Source organism: Castor canadensis, chromosome 9, assembly GCF_047511655.1.
Source record: "Castor canadensis chromosome 9, mCasCan1.hap1v2, whole genome shotgun sequence".
Lineage (NCBI taxonomy): Eukaryota > Metazoa > Chordata > Mammalia > Rodentia > Castoridae > Castor > Castor canadensis.
Window position 1 is genome coordinate 19,591,566 of NC_133394.1, and position 16,756 is coordinate 19,608,321.

General features: G+C 44.7%; 1 long non-coding RNA gene across 4 annotated transcripts in view; it reads left to right on the plus strand.

Annotated features, from left to right (window-relative positions):
• Positions 1-15,640, plus strand: part of LOC141410836 (uncharacterized) — a 125,079-nt gene extending 109,439 nt beyond the window's left edge. For 3 of the 4 annotated variants that reach the window (XR_012435603.1, XR_012435600.1, XR_012435605.1), the window contains 2 exons: positions 7,023-7,344; positions 11,604-15,640. This is a non-coding gene — a long non-coding RNA (uncharacterized lncRNA). The remainder of the gene's footprint in view (positions 1-7,022; positions 7,345-11,603) is intronic. The other variant, XR_012435606.1, reaches the window with a different exon arrangement.
• Positions 15,641-16,756: the final 1,116 nt, after the last annotated feature.

Sequence of the window (16,756 nt, forward strand, 5' to 3'; positions counted from 1 at the left end):
CCAGACAAGTGAGTGAGGCTGTTTTGGGTCCTCCAGCCACCCCATCTGACACCACATGAAGGAGAGATGCAGCCAGGCCAGCCTGCCTGGGATGTTTGACCATTCCAGCTGAAGCGCAACAGTGAATGGGACACACATTCATTAGGGTGGATTCACATCCACCCTAAGCCCTGCCCAGTTCCCAGTCCTCTGAGTTATGAGAAGATAAAGTGCTGTTGTCTGGGGCCTCTAGCTTTGGGGGGTTATTTGTTATGCTACAGGAGATAGCTCTACCCAACATTCCCTTCTCCTTTTGTGCCAGCAGGAACGTGATTGTACTCCAGACGGCAATATGTCGGCTTAAAAAAAAAGAAAGCTTCCCTATCCTTCCCCATCATTATTCATTCTGGCCTAGAAGGTCTAGCAGAGCTTTTCAAAAGGTTAGATATGTTTACCATTCCTTTTCATTTTAGGCCCTTTCTTTAAAACTGGGACATAGATGCCATGCTTGGATGAGTAGCAGTCATCTTGCAACCATGAGGATAAAAAACAAAGATAAAAAACCATCCACCCCTGGATTCCTAATGCCATGGATGACTGCCTACTTTTGAAAATAAATATTTCAAGAGAAAAACAAGCTTTCTGATGGCTTCAACCAATATTGCTATTTTTTTGTTATTTTTTTCTTGATGTTTTGTTGTTGGCTTTGGTTACTCCCATCAAACACATTTCTAATGTACACATTACAAATTCCAAGTCGCCTTAAGACCCAGCTGCATTTCCATCCTTGGCTTCTGTGAGATAGGCCTGCAGCTTAACATTTTTCATTTTTCTTCAGTGAGCTTGAGTAGGTTCCTGTTGCCAGTAATTAAACAATCCTTTGCCAAGGAATGATGCTCGGATTAAGGGTACACAGGGGCATTTTTCAAGGATGAAGTTTCTCTTTGCTGGAGATGAGGCCAGGGACTGTTTATCAACAGTAGCAGAAGAGGATGGACTGTTACCTGGTCAGGTTATGAGCCTCTGAAAAGATGGCCAGGAGTCTTTGAATGATCTCCTTCCCTGGAAAACATGTGAGCAGGGTGGTAGCTTCTTTTAGGGGCTGGGTTAGTCAGGCATGGTCCGCCCTGGAGAAAAAGGCATCATAGAGGTGAATTTGGATGTGTGGGATGCAGGTCTTCATGCAATCAAACAGGCAGTTCCAGCAAAGAGCCCAAGGCAGGTTGAACCCTCTGCCCACCTACAGGTGGCTTTGGGGGAGAAATCACCAAGCAGAAAGGAGTACTGGCCACTGGTTTCAGTGCTGTGCTTACTGGCATAGAATGGAAGCAGCCCATTCATTAGTTGTGGTTTCTTAGAAGTGGCTTCACCGTAAAATCTCCCATTTCCTGGAGCAGTGCATAAGGTCTTCAGATGTGACTGCCCTTGTCACCTGTGGGAGAGCTCCACTCTGTGAGGCCATGCTGAGTCTCTGGGCTTCCCAGTAAGCACTACCTCAGCCCTCCTGGCTTGGGTAGGGAAAGCCTTGTAAAAATCTAGAACTCATCCCAGCTACTCCAGAAGTTGAGAAAGGCGAATCATAACTCATAGTCAGCCTAGGCAAGAGTTAGCGAGACTCTAACTGGAAAAAAAAAAAAAAAAACCCAGCTGGGTGAGGTGGTACAGGTCTCTAATCCCAACTACTCAGGAGGTGGAGGTAGGAAGATCAATAGTGAGGCCTGTGTGGGCATAAGTGCGAGACTCTACCTAAAAAAACAGACCAAAGTGTGGCTCAAGTGGCAGAGCATTTGCCTAGCAAGCACAAGGCTCTGACTTCAATTCCCATCCAAAATAAACAAACAAATAAATATCCAGGGCCAGTCTCCATCCCAAGAGTGTGGCAGTTCCCAAGTCACTGCACCTCCTGGAAAGGAGAGAACATTGCTCTCTGCTCTGCCACTTGCAGGAGCTTTCTAATTTAGAAAAGGCCTCCGGGAAGAATTGGGCGTGCGTTGCTTTCAAAGAACAGCTGAAAGCCTCCCTTTCTCACACAACCAGAAACTTCCTTCCAATAGAATTGTTGACATTTAATACTATTGTCATCTCAATAATAGCTGAAAATGTTAACTTCTTAGTTATAGGGGGGTGGGAATGAAGAAAATTTGATAGCTCTTCTTTAAACACCTTATGTAAAAGCATTTTCTGAAAGATTTTCAGGTTACTGTCCAGCATTTGACCCCAAAGAGAAAATTGCATCCTAATGGAAAACTAGAAATTCATTTCTGAGCACTAAACTATAGACATTTATCTGGAAAGATATTCAGAATGTATTTTTAAATGAAAAAATATGGGTTACAAAACTATGCCTAGTATGATCTTAATTTTGCTTTAATAGACATAGAATAAGAAAGGAAAAGGGGAAGAAATAATTTTAAATATATATTTATGCATTTATAAAAAGACTGAAGTTTTTAATATTAAAGATACAATAGTATTTATTTAAGGTGGAACTGTTTTCACTTTCTAACTTTTACTTGCTTTTCTGTATTTTTAATATTTTCTATAATGAACAAATATCACTTTACTGTTATTAAAAGTATTAGCGTAGCTTACATCAACTAATCATTTGTAGCTCTTATGACAATCATGCCTTGCTGGTTTCTTGGACTATGAACAGCTACATAGATTGGTGACTTATGATCAACCACACTAGTTATTTAATGCTTCTGCTGATGAGTGAGTGAAGGGTGAAACAGATCAATTAGAGCACATCAGGAACTCAAATCTCTCCTCCAAGGTTATTTGTGGGTTTCCAGCTGAATGTACCAGCTATGGCCCTTCATCTACTCAGCATTTATTCTTAGCATCATTCTGGTTTGGCTCTGAAATGTCCCCCATTACCCATGTGTTAAAGGCTTGGTCCCTAGCCTGTGGCTTTGTTGGAAGTAGTGGAACCCTTAGGAGGTGGGGCTTAGTTGGAGGAAGTAGGTCATTGAGGGCATGTCTTTGAAGGTTATATTGAGATCCCAAACCCTTCATCTTTTTTTTTTACTCTGTATGCCACAAGAAGACCAGCCTTCTCCACCAAGTCCTGCTGCCATCACGTTCAGCTCAGGCCCATGGGCAATGGAGCCAACTGACCATGGACTGAAACCTCTGATTTATTTTGTGAACCAAAATAAATCTTTTCTCTTTTTAAACAAACTGTCTCAGGTATTTTGTCATAGCAATGAAAAACTAACAGAAGCATTATACTATGTGTATGAGCTAATGAGAAAACGTGGTTAAGAGAAACAGGGTTTATCTGGTGTTTACACAGAGGGGATAATGAGTTCCTCCTGAAAACCATCTTCCACTGATGGGCAGAGGTTGCAGGAGCAGAGGCATGTGGGCCCAGGAGAAAAACAGCCATGGTCTCCTGATAGAATCTGCTATGACTGTAAGGAGGAAAAATGGTGGCAGGTGCACTGGCGATTGGTCAGCCCTTGACGTTTATAATCAAGGAAGCAGAAAAGCAACAAAAAAAATAACAAAGAACATGAGTAACCTATAGGAAATACTCTGCCTTTGCCAGAGAGAGCTGGCCTTGCTTTGCCCCAATTCACTCCTCTTCTGCTGCTGGTTTCTCATTTGCCTTTCCTGTACCCTGCAGTTGTTCACAGGAAGCCCAGAGCTGGGCCTGGCTAACACATTTGCATCTGTCTCTCTTTCTCACAGCCCATCCCAAGGACAAAAGCAAAAATCCTGCCCTCATCCCCTCATTATCCTGTCTGCATCTGAATGCCCAACCTGGCATCTTTTCCATGCAAGAAGGCAAAGATCAGGGCTGGGGATAGCTCATTGGTAGAGTGCACAAGGCCCTGGGTTTGGTTCCCCAGCTCTGCCCCCCTCCAAAAAAAAAAAAAGCAAAAGATCAAGGGCAAAGACTCCATTGTGACAAAAGTAAGATACACTTGAAGATTCTGCCGCTCTGCGTTTTGCTGGCTTCCACCTCTACAACCACAACTATTTACCAATCTTGCTAATGTTTTGTCAGATTCTGGGCTCATACCTTGCCGTCATGAAGACATGCCCATAATGGTTATTTATGTTCCAGGCGACTTTATTCCCCCATTCTGCTAGGGCCATTTATTTCCACGGGATGGTGATTCACACAATATTGGTGTGTGTGAGGTGCTACACTGACATTTCTGTGCTGCAGGACAGATGGAAGCCTAGGGAGGCAGACCAAGTTCAAGGGTAACTAGCTTAGAATTGGATCCCACCTGAGGAATCTGAACTTTCCTTTTATTCTTTCCCTGATTTTTTTGGTTTTGGTTTCTTTTTGTTGTTGCCATTGTTTGGCAAATTCTAAGCATTGATGTATTTTGCCTTTTTAAATCATTTATGCAGACAAAGTAGAGTCCCAGGAGTGCTAACTGAGGGAAGGACGCCCTTCCTGCCTGCCCTTGACTCCTCCCAACCTCCATCACTAATGCCTGAGGTTTGGGGAGATTAAGAATAAACACTAAAGCAAATCCTAGGAGTAAATGAACTCAGTGACCTAAAGGATTCCCTGGGAAACATGGCAAAGCCACGAAGCTGGGAAGAATGGAACCACCAGAAACTCACTCTCCAGTTTGGGACACACCCAATGGGATGAATTCACCCCAGCCTGCTTTTTTAAAAGCTGGGTGCCTGAGGAGCAGGGAGATACTCATGCAGACTAAATAACAAGTGCAGGTGAACATTTGATGGGTTGTGTGAATTCCCCAGAAGTCCCAGGGCATTAAACAGCACAGTAGATTAAACGACACTAATTACCATTATATTGCCATGAGAGAATAATTAAAGTGTGAACCATCACAAGGAATTTGAGTGATCTACATGACTCAGCTGGCAGGGTCCACACCACCAGAAGCTTCTGAGGGACCCGCTCCCACACTCTCTCCCACACTTTGCCAAGTAATAAAACCTAAGTTAGGATTCAACCTGTGGTGCAGAAAGGCTCAGGTCCTGTCTGCCTAAATATGTATCAATTCTTAACAATTAATGCTAGTATTCTAATAGCTCTCATCAGAACAGGGCTTGGCAGACAGCCCATACTGTAGCTTTCATTACAACGTTGACACATATTATTGGGAAGCATTTCACCTCCAATAACAATTTATCAAAAGGATGGAAAATTAAGGACAACAGATAAATATCATTATTGTTAATATCCCCAGAGCAAGCAACTTACTGAAGAGGATAAAGACATAGAAAAGGATGCTACATCCAACTAAATTAAGTCTAAATGAAAGGGGCCAGGCATGGTGGTATATGCTTGTAATCCCAGCTACTCAGGAGGTAGAGCTCTAGATCATGGTCTGGGGGTCAGCATCAAGCAAAAACGCTATCTGAAAATTAACTAAAATAAAAAAAATGGGGGTGAAGGTCAAGTGGTAGAGTCCCTACCTACCAAGCACCAACTTCAAACCCTAGTATTGCTTTAAAAAAATCTGAATAAAGATTAACAGTTATGCAGGAGGCTGGTTGGATGGGGACTTGGAGCAGCATTTACCATGAGAAAGGTGGGTGCTTTCCAGCAAGTGACGAGAGACTGAACCTCAGCGTGCACCTTCTGTTGATAATGATGGTGGACGAGAGTGTGCGCTCTCCAGGCTCATCTTCCTCCCGCCCCACCCCTGCCCTGCAGGAATAGGACTAGAAATACAGCCGCATGCAGAATTCTGTCTATGCAACCAGTCATTTCTAAGACGGTCTCTGCTGAGCAGTCTGTCCTGGTGACATCTCAGATAGAAACTGCAAATGTCCTTGCCTCAATAGAGCCCTGATATTGCCCAGGTGACAGAAACACTGTGGCTTTATTGTGCTGTCCCCATCTTACTTTAATTTCCTCAGTCAAACACAGCTTCTAATAAAGAACGAGCTATCACTCTGCCCAGTCTTCTGACCTACTTTGACTGAATGAAATAACATCCATTTTGGAAGGGGTTTTTCCCCTAACCAGGCAAATATTCCTGCTTCAGAGAAAATATTAGTCCTCAGAGCAGTGTTCCATCTGTTTTCCTACTAGGGCCTGTAGCTGTCTTGCAAATGTAACATGATTTGGTCCAGGAAGAGATGCACTTCTGAACATTGTACTGATTTTGCTTCAATTTCCCTTCCGAAATTCCAGCACTCCTCCTTAGCTGTCACGGATATTTCTTTCCAGAGGAAAACAGTCTGATGGCAGAAAACTTGGATTTTGGAGATCAGATACCTTGCAGGATACATCAGCCTCTGCTACTTAGCAGCTGTGTGGCTTTGGGCGGGTTATATTATCTCTCTGAGCCTAGATCACTTATGTGTCAAGTAAGGAAAAGTATTCTTTCCCTAAAGTGAAATGGCAAGGAATACGTGAGAAAATACATGTCATGTGTTCAATGCATAACTGATAATCAACGTCAATGCCATTGCCTTGCTTCTCCGGTAATTCTAGGGCACGGTTCTTCAGTTGACTTCAACATGGTCTGTTATTGAGGTTGCTTTCTTTTTCTTTTTTCCTCAAGTTAAGAATTTGACAGTAAGAGCATATTAAGGATAAATGCACACAATGTGAGCATATCATTTTATTTTTTACTTCAAAGGATTGACACACCGCTCTTACATACGAGAAAAGGTGAGTTCCAAAGCTAGCCAATTATTAAGCAACAGCCGCACAAAGTTTAACACAAAGTAATTTGGATATGAACACTAGGCTGACAAAAATGGTATCCCCAATATTACATCAGAAAGGATGTGTCAGATGTCACATGATCAAAGAGGGGAGCTGGGGTGCTAATAGCAGTCTAAGCACATCTGGGAATCAGATGCATACTGGTGGTGGATGTTGCATTTTTAACCAGCATGCCTAGTGCTTGATAGTAAGGTAGGACGACCACCCTTTGCTAAGCACAAACTCAGACGCCCCTGATTACAAACAGAGAGCAGCAACATAGCCCAGCTACTCCAAAGTATTTCTAGTCCCCTTCTTCTCTTCCTCCCCTTTTGGTCTCCATCTCCATCTCTCTCGATCTCCCTACCTGTCTCTCTCTCCCCAGTCTGGCTCAGCCACAAAGCTGGAGAAGAAATGAAAGTGTAATTGCTTCCTTGGTGGACACAGTCAAGATGACAGTGGCAAGTGAAGGATTCCAAGCAGCAGAGCCGAATGAGAAAACCCATGGCAGTCAACAGATCCCCTTCCTGGAAAAACATGCTGGGCTGCAACAGAACAGCCTCAAAAGTTCACTATTTGGTGAAACTCCTTGGGCCCCAGGCAGGCGTGCAAGTAAATATCGTAGAGAAAGAAAATTTAAACCAATCCTACTAGCCCAACCTAAGGCCACAGAAGGTGAGACTGGATTAAGCAATGTTTAATATCAGGTAAGAGTTGGCGAAGAGGTGCTTGAATCTCACCATATGCCTGAAGTGGTGGCTTTCATGTTTTTGACAAGCTATGTGCATTAGTCAGAACAGGTTAGGCTGTGCTACAGTGACAAATTAGCCCCTAAACCTCAGTAGCTTCACACAGCAAAGGAATCTTACCAATTCCTGCTGAATGTCATGAGGGTTGTCTGAATGCATCTTTGTCATCATCACCCTGGGACCCAGGTGGATAGAGTGACCACCACCTAAAACATTGCCAGTGACCTTGGCTAAGGAAAAAGGGGGGGGGGGGTCTTGCATTGTTGACTAAATGCTCCAAGCCACAAGGACATGCTCATTGACCAGAAGTAATCCCACGGCTCCACTAGACCATTAGAGAGTCAGGAAGTACCACTCTACCCCAAGCCTGGGAACTGGGAGACCACCCTGAGGACAAAGCATAGTGAGTACTTTTTTTTTTTTTTAAGTACCAGGGTTTGAACTTAGGGCCTCACACTTGCTAGGCAGGTGCTATACCACTTGCACCACACCCCCTTCCCTTTTTACTTTAGTTTTATTTTTTGCTGGGGCTGGCCTCAGTCTGAGATCTTCTTGCCTCTGCCTCCTACTTAAGCTGAGATTACAGGTATGACCAATACATCTGGCCTGGAAACTCCTTTTTTCAAATAAAATATTAAGCAGAACCTACACTATGAAATATATTAACTGGAGCTGCTCTGATTAAAGCAGGGTGGGGGGATGGGAGAAGAATGAGTGATATAGGAGTTTAATCCTCCCTACCCAATGCCAGTCCCCTTCCCCAGTGGTTGGACACATCTGTGAGGACTCAAGATTCCTGGAGACAGTGTGACAAGCACTGCTCTGTGCCCTTACATAAATACTGTTCTCTATTTATCAGTCATTAGTTGTTTTAATAAATGATTTTATTTTAATGGAAAGGTATAATTAAATAGAAAAACTTCACTCTGAGGTTAAGCCTGGCTCTTTGAACAGAGTGGTTGTAAACAAAGCATTATTTTTTACATTTCATAAATGTAGACAAATTGTTTATGAGAAAATAAACATCTTTAAAAATAGCCTGTGGCCTTTATACTTAGCCCAGTCAAATGAAGAATATGTAAGTGTGTTTAAAAAGTGGACCAAGGCTGGGGGAGTGGCTCAAAGAAATAGAGCACCTGCCTAACAAGCACAAGATCCTGAGCTCAAACCCCAGTACTGCCAAAAACCAAAAAAACAAAAAAAGCAGTCTTATGAAACTTGGAGTAAACCTTGCTGAGTGACATAATCCAGTGACGAAAAGATAAATATTGTATGAGGCACTGAAGTGAGGTCTTTAGAGTGGTAAAATTCTTAGAGACAGAAAGTAGGATGACAGTTGTGGAGGCTGGGAGGAGGGGATAGTTGGTGTTTAACGGACACAGAGCCCCAGTTTTGCAAGGTAAAAATGTTCTGAAGGTCTAAGGTAACACAATGTCAATATATCTTCCACTAAGAAAAGAAAAAACAAACTATAAAGTGTGCAAGTGTTTCCAAACTCATTCTTAAAGAGAACAAAGTTAGTTTTTTTTGTTATTTCTGTTAACCAGCTAATACTTAAAACACTCTTATTTCTCTTCCACATCTACAATCAACATTAAAGCTTCACCTCTTAATCATAGCCCAGAGAAATATGCTACTAGTGAAATCTTTATTTGCTGCAATCTTCACCCTCCATTCTGCGTCAAAGTTGTCAGCCCAGCTCTGTCTGGTAGAGAGGTACCTGCTGTGGACCTTCTCATGGCTGTGGTGGCTGGACCAAAGCCTTGGACAATGTCCTTTTCAAGCTGTTCTGGCCCTAAGGGGAAGGAGATGCTGTTGCTTCTAGAAGTTCCATCTGGTGACAGCTCCACCCAAAGACGCTGGTGGGCTGTGAAGTGTGTGCAGAGCAATGTCACCATCCTGGGTGGGAGCATGTGTCAGGTGAGGCAGATGAGCTCAGAGATCACGGGGACCACCTGGGTCACCTCAGGCAGTTGCTTGACCACAAGCTTCAGTTTTTCCACCTGCAGAACAGGAACGAATTGTAAGCTAAGGACATATGAGAATTCCTTCCCTTATTCGAAAACTGCATGTTGAGTACCAGGAACTGTGTTCAGTGCTGGGAATACATGAGCAAATCAAACAGACAAAAACCTTTGTTTTCATGGAGCTTAGATTCTTAGTTTTTGGGAGACTGCCAAGAAAAGAAAAAGAGAGAGAGAGAGAGAGAGAGAGAGAGAGAATACGACATGTTAAGGTGCTCTAGAGGTAAGGTATGCCTGTGTGTTTGTGTGCATACACATTATTTTAAACAGGAAGCCAAAAAAGTCCTAGTGAGGAAATGATCACTAAGTAAAAACATGCAAAAAGGAGGCAAGAGATCAAGCCATGCAGATACCTCACAGAGAGAACACAAGTGCAAAGGCCCTGAGGTCAATGAGACCAGATCAGAGCCAGGAGGGAGCTGGTGGCAGGAGATGGGGTCAGGACAGTGTGAGCAGGTATAGCAGATTAATTTGGGTGTCAGAGGCCATGGTAAACACTTGGATTTTTACTCTGAGTCAGAAGAGGGGGTACTAGGATGGAGGAATGAGTATGACCTAATTTGCATTTTAACAGATGTTTTCTGGCTTCTCTGTTGCGAGTAGACTGAAGGGAACCAGGATAGAAGAAAGGAGGCCTGTCAGGTATCTTTGGCTGAGGTCCAGGTGAGAGATGATGGCTACCTGGAATAAGGTGTTGGCTGTGTAGGAGGTGAAGTTAGTTCTAGCTCACACTGGAAAGCCACGTTTCTAGTGCTTAGTAAGAGTTTAAGGGGGCAGCATCGGTGATATGAGCACAGTATGTGGGGGAGGGGGTGTGAAGTGAGAGGCGGAAGACACACACAACATCCAGTGGGCCAGACTTACCTGGATAAGAGGAGGCAGAGCCAGAAACCTGGGATAAAGACAGCCAGGGGTAATCGCAGAGGCACTATTTTGGGATCAGGAAAAAATGATTGTTCTAAGCTTCAAAGGCCCCCTGTGGGTGTTGCAGTGAGGGCTCTGCCAGAGTCTCAGGAAAAGCAGAGAATGGTGAAAGTCAAGGTCAGCTAGGAGACTCTGCATCCAGACACTCAGAGATAACTGGGAGAACATTTTGTTTGTATATTTTTATGTGCCAACATATAGCAAGTAGCAACCCTGGAATGTGGAAACCACAGGAGTATTTAGTGCCGTATTTGAACACCTTGATGTCTCACCATCAACACTCAAAGAGGCAGATTCAGGACGAGTTTGGCCTTTCGGGAGGGTAAGGATCCCTTGTCCACCCTGTTGGAGTGGATTCATGGCTTCTTACATGGGCCATGCCGGAAGGGGAACTCTGTTTGACAGATGTAAAGCTCTGAGGGCAATGTTACCTTGAGGTCTTTAAGGTTGTCTCCAAGACTGAGTGACACCCCTAATCCAAACGTTCCTTGTAAAGGACGGGGCCACTTGCTCCCAGGGCTCCTGCTGTCTGTGGTGACCAGCTCTATAACTGCACAAGGGGCTTGGAGTGCTCTAAAAAGCAGGACTAGGGTGGGCCACCCACAGAAGCCCCACCCCAGCAATGTCTTTCCTCTGAAAAGAGCACTTATTTGAGTTGCAAGGAGTGACTGACCTAAGACAGTGCCTTTATTTTGCTTCAGTCTCCCGCAGGAAGAAAATGGTTCTAGAACGGTGATGTCAGACCTTTCTGCAATGATGGGAAGCTTCTATGTCTGAGCTGCCAAGAGGGTCAACACTAGCTGCAGGTGGTCTTTGAGCATTTGAAATGTGGCTGGTGCAATGGATGAATTGTGTTTTAAACTTTTCAGTAACTAGATTTTCAGTTTGAAGAGCCAGACATGGTTAGGTGGTGACCAAACCAGATTTTACAACTCTGGAAAGTTTACTGTCTTTCATCCCAACCCCCTCCTCTCTGCTCAGTAGACAAGATAAAATGTCTCAGGGCTTGGAGGCCTGGGTTTTAGTTCTTTGGGGAGCATATGGAGGGCACAATTCAACGAGGACTGCAGCCAGCCCTGGAGAACAAGGTGTGGTAACCACACTGTGGGACAAAGACAACCCCCCTCGCCCTCCCCCCCCCCCCCCCCGTGCCTCCCTGAGCCTCCATTCTTTCCTGCCTCCTGCAAGGAATTATGAGAATCAAATGCTTCTAAAATTTTTAAGATGGTTTAAATTGGGATCATTCTATTACTTTAATTTTTTTTCTAGGGCCCCAGGACTTCTAAACAAATAGGAGTGTTTAATGATGGAGACATGTAGAATATTCCAAAAACTTCACTGGTTTCTAAATCCATCTCATCCTAAGGCAAGAAGAAAAGCAAGGAGCCTTTTTGGCCATTTTCCCTGCATTAACAATGTGAAACCTCAAGGCCAACCCTCAGCCTAAGTGGCAGAAGCACACAGCACCCAGCTCTGAAAATAGCAACCACCACAGCCAATCAGAGGCGGCAGCTCCATGGCACAGAGTGGAGGGCTTGGCTGTTGCTTACATAATTTACTTTCACAATTAAAATCACAGCAACTGAGAGTGATGACTTCACCTGGGTGGTACTACCTGGAAATGAGGAGGCATATTATAACTATAAGAATCTACATTCAAGTGAATAGTTGAAGTGGTCAATGCAGGCACCAGCAAAAAAAAAAAAAAAAAATGAAATGCAGACTTTGTCACCAAGGCTGGGTACTGAAATGGAAAATGTATGTATCAAGTGCCTGTTAGGTAGCAGACACAGAACGGTACTTTTATTGATGTATCACTCAACAACCCTGTGATGGAGCTACTATGATTCCGAGAGAGGTTAAGTAACAAGTCCAAGGTTACATCGATGATAAATGACAGAGCTGGAATCCCAGGCCAGGCCACCTCCACTCAGCCCAGGCTCTTCACAGTCTACAGGAGGATATAGAGCTCAGAATAGCATTGAGAAGTTTTTAATTTTTTTAAGGTTAAGATTTGTATCCTTCCTACATTCAAAAGACTTTGGGCAGTTTAAAGATTAAAACAGTGCAAGAAAAGGCACTTAAGGATAACACTCTTGCTGATGAAAGCAAAAGAAATAGATGCCTTCAGACACCTGAATGGAGCAGATTCTCATGCTCAGACTTTTAATTTGGTTCTAAGTTTCCTGACAGTTCAACCAAAAGGAGAAGCATTACATAGCTTTCTGTTTTCTGACAAAATAAAACATGCATGTTCAACTACAGAGACAAAACATTTTTCTGGAACTAAACTTAGGTAGGAATTCATCCTATGGGTCTCCGGTTAAAGAGAAATAGTGACACAGAGAATTTTAACTCTCCTCATTTGTGAAAAGAGGAACGACATTAAGGTCACCTAGTACCAGGAATGCATGAAATACTGTTCACTAAAGTTCCACAAAAGAGTCAGAAACACTGTGCAACAGAGTGCTACTTTTATTGACGATCTATAAAGACAGAAGACATAATGTACTAGAGCGCAGCTTAGTGATGGAATTTCTATCAGGATCTGAGATGAGACAAGCTAAGACTGGCTTTATGGGGTACAGCAATGCAGGAGAACCTCAGAGAATTTCAATGATGAACAGTGGCCATGGCCTTTGGCATGTGGTGACCAATGGGAAGACTGTGGAGGTGTCAAAGTGACATCACTTTGTCAACAGGCATCTACACACAGGTTCAAAACAACCTATGCAAATGTATATTGAACATTTAGGATCATTCACTGAAGATAGTTGAATAAGATTCTATATCAAAGCTGGGTACAGTGGTGAATAAAAAGAATAGGCAGTCACATTTCTGCTCTTAGGAGTTTATGACCTAATCCAGGGTTTCTTGACCTTGGACCTATTGACATTTGGGGCTGGATAGTTCTTGCTGGGGAGGGCTGTCTGTGCATTGTGGGATACTTGTTGGAGGATCCCTGGCCTCTACCCACCAGATGCCAGGAGTACCACCACAGTAGTGACAACTGACAATGTCTCCAGACATTCCCAAATATGCCCTGCCCTGATTGAGAATCACTGATGTATTGTGCAAGAGAAAGGAAAAAGAACATACATGAAGCAGAAACTTCTAGTGATTCTAGTACAATGATCCAAAGACAGGAAAGCTCTCTTAGAAAGGAAAGCAGGGATTAAAGGACACAGTGGCATTTAACCTGAACCTCAGTGGATTTGCTTAGGTGAGCACATGGTGTGCTCATGAGGGGAAAATCAAAGTCAGGCTAGACAGGCAAGGGCAAGAGAGAGGACTCCAAGTATCATGCAACAGGTGCAGGGCCTGATTCAGTAGTCTAGGGGAGCATCAAAAGTGTTGAGTAGAGAAAAGAGTTGTCCACCCTGCCCAAGGAAAAGAACAGATAGCTCTGCATAGGCTGGTTGTTATGGTCTGAAAACTGGTGTCTCCCCACCTCAAATTCACATGTTGAAACCTAATCCCCCCAAATTCCTAACGCAATGGTATTAGAAGGGTGAGCTTTTGATGAGGTTATGAAGGTGGAGCCCTCAAGAATGGGATTAGTTTCCACATAAAAGGAACCCAAAGAGCTAATGCGCCCCTTCTACCAAGTGAGGATGCAGTGAGAAGGGGCCCTCAGAGGAAAAGGTTTCTGACCACTGTAGAATCTACTGCTCTCTTGATCTGGGACTATCCAGCCTCCAGGCTGTGAGCAATACGTTTCTGCTGTTTATAGCTACACAGTGTCACGTGTTTTGTTATAGCAGCCTGAATGGACTAGGACAGAGTAAAAGGGAGAGAAGGAAAAATGAGCGATGAGGGAGCGTGTCACAGCCCAGATGAGAGACCAGAGGGAGGCAAAGACACACACACACGATCAATCACTGCCCTTACAACTGGGCTTTCCCATGAGGTTCTCTAAGGGAAAAGAGCAGTGTGACCTATGGAGACAAAGGGACACTTTCTGCCCTGTACCTGAGAGAAGTCATCCATGACTGCTAGTAGAGCTGCACAGAACACTGTGTCACTATGCTCTCCGTGCTGGCTGTGTCTACATCCTCACTCCCCAGCCTCCCAGCCCTTCCTCCCTAAGGTCCCCAGCACCCCGCTGCACTGAGCACTGCTTTGCAAGAAGAGCAGGGGAGAAGCTCCTTCCCCAGCATGACCTCAGGCCTCAGTACTGGAGGCATTTTATACAGTTTCTTGTTCTTCAGTTCCCTGCTTCAATGGGGCTGAATAAATATTGACTATCCTATAAAACATGAGGCTTCTTATTTATATGCCCTCCTGCTCCGAGCACTGTGCTGGTGCCCAGCCTCAGACAACACAGTGAGCGTATGGAGGTCTGGAAGCCACCACTGCAAAGCAAACCTAGTTCCTAGCTGTCAGGGTGGTGCCTGAAGCAGCGGGTGCAAGGCTGACAGGTGTGGATCGCAGTGGAATGTCAACCTAGAAGCAAGGAAGGGGATAGTAACTTCCTTCTCACTGCTGGGGAGCCTCTGTAGGTTTTTCTTTCTGTCTTGCTGTCATTACTGGCCACATGCTCCATCATAGGCAAACAAAAGGAGGGAGATAGCCATGGTTGGCTTATACCCATTGCTGCTTACCCCCTGGGCTTGAAGGAAGGACCTTCCCTCAAGACCAGTAGACCTCTCCTTCATCCAAGTCTCCTGGGGCCCATCTGCAGCAATGAGTCAGCTGTAGCCATGCACAGCTCATGCCTGTAATTCTAGCAACTCGGGAAGCTGAGATTAGGAGGATCAAATTTGAAGCCAGCCCAGGCAAATAGGTCTTGAGATCCCATCTTCAAAATAATCAGGTAAAATGGGTTGAAGGTGTGGTTCAAATGGTAGAGTGCAAACCCTGAGTTCAAACCCCAGTCCTACCAAAAAGAATAGTAAGAAAAAAGGAACTGGCTGTAGTGTAGGCAATGAACAGAATCTGCCAGCAGCTGCCCTCAGTAGGGTGGTGGGTGGCAGAGGGACATCATTTTCAGCAAGTGACCACCTGGAGCATGACCACTGGACACTGTCTTCCTTTTCTCTTGTGAAAGAGGGTGATTCAGGCCTTCAGAGGGGGCCCAGTGGTAAGAGGTGACACCCTGTCCCACAGATCTACCAATCCAGAGGCAGATTGAGCAGAGCAAAGGCTGTGGAAACAGCTGGACAGTGATGGAGCCCTGGCTCTGCCCTTTTCTCAGTTATGTGACCGACACAGGTGCTGGCACTAGGTACGGTCCAGGCAGCAGACAGGAACCACAGCAGTTACCTTAACAGGGAGGATTTTAAATAAAGACATACTAAGCTGAAGACAGGCTTTAGTTATCTTTCAGATAACTCAGACCACAGTCCTCCTACCTATGCAGGAGGCATAGGTAGGAGGACTGTGGTCTTTTTGCCTGAGCTCATCTCCAACTGCAGTCTTCTCCATCTCTGCCTCCTGAATAGCTGGGATTACAGGCATAAGCTATTGTGCTCAGCATGGTTGTATCCTTGAGTAAAGTGAGAAGACAGTTATAAAAAACAACTGAGCCATGGCAAAGAAGGGCATCGTCTTCTTTTCTATGAGGATGTTTGCTCATCGGTTGCTTTAAGTGTCCTGGCACCTCTTATACTGAGGTCAATTATGTGCATGAGGTCTACAGAGGCATTCCCTCAAGGCTAGCCAAGTGGCCTCTGTGACTCTGGCTTGTTCGAGACTCAGAGGCACTCCATTGGCTCAGCCTCTCTTGCTGTATATCCTTCATGGATGTCCCTGCTTCCCAGGCCACAGCCAACATCAACCTTGCCTCCTCAGGGAGTACATGACGAGCCATGCAAGGATTGCTGAGCACAAGTCCTGATCATTTCTGTTGAGCATTGGAGGGTTGGCTCTGGAAAGGCTTCCCTTTTTTCCTGGTGGCAAGAACAGAGCTTCAGTAAAGGGTTGGCCCATCTTGGAACACCTTCCTGGGACCAAACAGTCTTCTGCAGCACATGAGAACTGAGTTGCAGCTGCTGTCACAGCTAGCAAGAGCCACCCTGGCTCAGGCCACCCCAGAGCCATGTGTCCTGGGCAGCTGAGCACAGAACTCTCCAGTCGTCTTCTGGGGGAGGTGGGGACATTCACCTTGTAGGAGTCTGCTAGCACTCCCAGCAACACCCTCCCCCAGGTCATCACAAAGCTTTCCCAGCTCCTCCATGGACTGCAACCCACCATGTTTTCTGCCCAAGGGAGAAGTCTGGAGGGCTAAGGCTCTGAGGGCCTTGTTTGCCTATTTCTGTCACACTACATATTAAATGAGAGAAACTCCATCAGGTGGGGAGCAACCAGGAAAGTAAGTGAAGGTGTGCACTAACCATCTCTATCATTTGTTTTGATCCAGAAGTGTTCTTTATGACCTTGTAGCATGGAAGTGACAGTACTCTAAATGAATGTCTGTTCTA